Source organism: Pinus tabuliformis, chromosome 2_1, assembly GCF_031772625.1.
Source record: "Pinus tabuliformis cultivar Carrire ecotype Pingquan chromosome 2_1, CPIR1, whole genome shotgun sequence".
Classification (NCBI taxonomy): Eukaryota; Viridiplantae; Streptophyta; class Pinopsida; order Pinales; family Pinaceae; genus Pinus; species Pinus tabuliformis.
The window spans coordinates 621,465,934-621,468,922 of record NC_142299.1 but is presented as its reverse complement, the minus strand read 5'-3'; positions in this window follow the sequence as shown (position 1 = coordinate 621,468,922).

The window sequence follows — 2,989 nt, the reverse complement described above, 5'->3', positions numbered from 1 at the left end:
GTCCTTTTCTTTTTTTAGTAAGATTTTGGATTGAAGAGCTTCAAAACTAGGCATTTTCTTTAATAGTGTTTGAGAAATCACATCTTGTCTCTGATCCTCAAAAATTAGTTCCAAATCATGCTTCACTTTCTAGGTCCTCATATCGTGAGAATTCCAACATTCTCCAACCCTTTGACTAGAAACTTGCTTGACTATACACAATGAAGAAATAAATTATGCACATGTTGGGATCTTCGAGTCTCCTTGAAAATGATTCATTTATCTCTAATAAAATTTTGGAATGCATCTTCTTATACCCATCGATGATTTTACTTTAAAGGTGAATGTAAATTGACCAACCCTTTATGTACTTCAAGGAGAATAGGATAGTGATTCAAGATCTAGAATTTTCCAACCCATGCCCGATAGTGATTCGTTATGTATGGAAATTTGTATCTAGCTAAGAACCTATCTAGGAATTTCAAAATAGTTGAGGCCCCACTATATTTATTTGAACAAGTGGGACAATGTTGAATAGGTTAATATCCACCCACTTTTCCCTTGAGAAATTGTGAAGAAAATCCTAGTCAAATGATCGTCCCTAGCACTAGAGCCTTATATCTCCTCTCCTAACAATGTAAAATTCATATCACCACCTACCACAAGATTATCTTCACGAATGAAAGAGACTAGAAAATATTGTTCTAAATAGATTCCATTCCTTCATATGGCCTATAGCGATTTATAATTGTTAGAGTTATCCAACTCTAATATTCCCACCATTGTACAAAAACTTGAAGGAACTACGAAATAATTCACCAAAGAATTTTTTTATTCAAACTTGTATTAATGCCCCCTGAAGCCCCCCAAAAAATAAATTCTAACAAAATCCCACCAAAAACAACTTTCATGTTTTGGAAATGATGGTATCTTGCAAACCCATGGTTTCCTAAACCAAAATAAAATTTATTTTTCTGCATCTACAAAGCACTTAAGAGATAAATTCGTGACACTCCCTACAAGGCTTCAATGTTCATTCATAGAATATTTATGGTGGGATGGATTTTAGGTCATAATTATCTCTAATGATCCTTATTAACACCTTCTTAAAACAATGCAAAATATCACAATTTGCTTTTACTTGGAAAGATTAAATTTCTACTTGTGGCACCTTACTTAGGACAGCTTCCTTGGGTGGTTAAAAACTAACTCACCAATGTATCTTGTTCTATTGGATCTCAATGACATGTTCTATGGATCTCTACTCCATGAGGATGAAGAAGGACCCAAGCTACCAAACTCAAATTGACTAAAAAAGCAAGGGAGAAGTTGGTCAAAGTCACAAGCTAGGAAAAACACCAAGTTTCGTACCTCCCTTGCTCTTTGGACTTTGACAAAGGAGGTCTATAAGAATTTTCAGGATACCTAAGGATGAATTCAACCATTCAAAACTCCCAAGGCCAAACATGAATGCAAAGAAGGCTTATAATCATTAGGAAGATAAGAAGGATCACCCATATGAGATGGAATTATACTTTTCCATGTGGCATCCAAGCTCTACAACTAGGGTCACCATGAGCTCTAGATAATCCACTATCACTAATTTTTTTAGCAAACCTCATTCATCTTTTTGTGGGCCCACTATGAGTGGAATTAGCACGTCTTTGACCACTAAGTTTGCTTCAGTATCACCCTCAAGTTCCCAATGACTTTTTCAAACTCTCCAATTGGAGCCAAAACATTCACAACTTCCCCACTAATTATGTTAGTTGGGACATATCTTATATTATTCATTGTGGGGTGAGATTTTGGTGACTCTAGTACTTAAGACATTTTTTCTACATCACCTTCTCATTGTTTTATAACCTTATTTGACACCCTTGAGTTTGGATGAGAAACTTGCATAAGTTAGCAAGATGAGACAACCACTTATAACCTTGGGGAAGGAACTGTAGGAGCTCCATTATTCCAAAATACCTATCAAAAGGTGACTCATTTCTTATTGTTAGTTTGTAGTGAATGATGAACGTGCCTCTAGGATTTCTTAATTCTAGAATTCCTATGGATGAATGAAGTCCCTAACTTCTAGAATTTCCCAATTCCAAGGTAATGTATTCAATATGGATGAGATTCCTTCTCATATGGTCAACTAGTTTTTGCCAAAGAATAACTTCTATAAGGCAAAGGTATCTACATTCGTGCTCTCTTATCCTCAATAAGCTTATATAAGGAGTTCATGTGCCAAAGAAGGAGGAATGAACAAGACAAATTTTGATAAAGTTATGAGGGAGACTCCTTGCATGCTCTAGGAAGCCTTACGATTGAATGTTCAACAAGGAGGAGTTGAGGATCATGTATTAGAAAGGGTTTCTTGCATCCATGGTATATATATATATATATATAATTTTTTCTACTCTTCTTTAATGTGGATTTCATTATTCCCCACAAATTTTGCCATCTATTGCATGTATTTAATTAGATTTAGATTAACTTGCATAATATAATATATGTATAGTTGTTAGGTGCCCATGTAGTCCCCATATTTTTATTATTTTACCCCATAGAAGCCCACTATTTTTTTTTTCCAAAGGAAAAAACAGTAACCTTTTATTAAAAAATTAATAAAAAGTTACACTAGCAGATGCATTTAAGCATTCCGTAAACAGCCACATGGGCTCGAGTGCTGTCGCACCCCCCGCAATGTTAGAAGACTAACGTGCACAAAGAATAAGAAAAGAGAAAGAGAGAAGAGAGAAAGAAAGAAAAACTGAATCCCGGCAGTGAGTAAAACTCACGCTTCAAGTTTTTCTCCCCTTTTTCTTTTCGACCTTGCGCCACTCTCCTTGAGTGGGCTCGATCGAAGCAATTACTAACTGTGTTTCTGCATTCTGTGGACCTGGTTCTTTGTCTGAGTCTGAAGTATCTGATTGGTGATGTCGTTTAATGCCTCCCATGCTTTGGTCCGCACTTGTCATCTCTGCCTGATTCTTCTCTGCCTGATTTGAGTGAA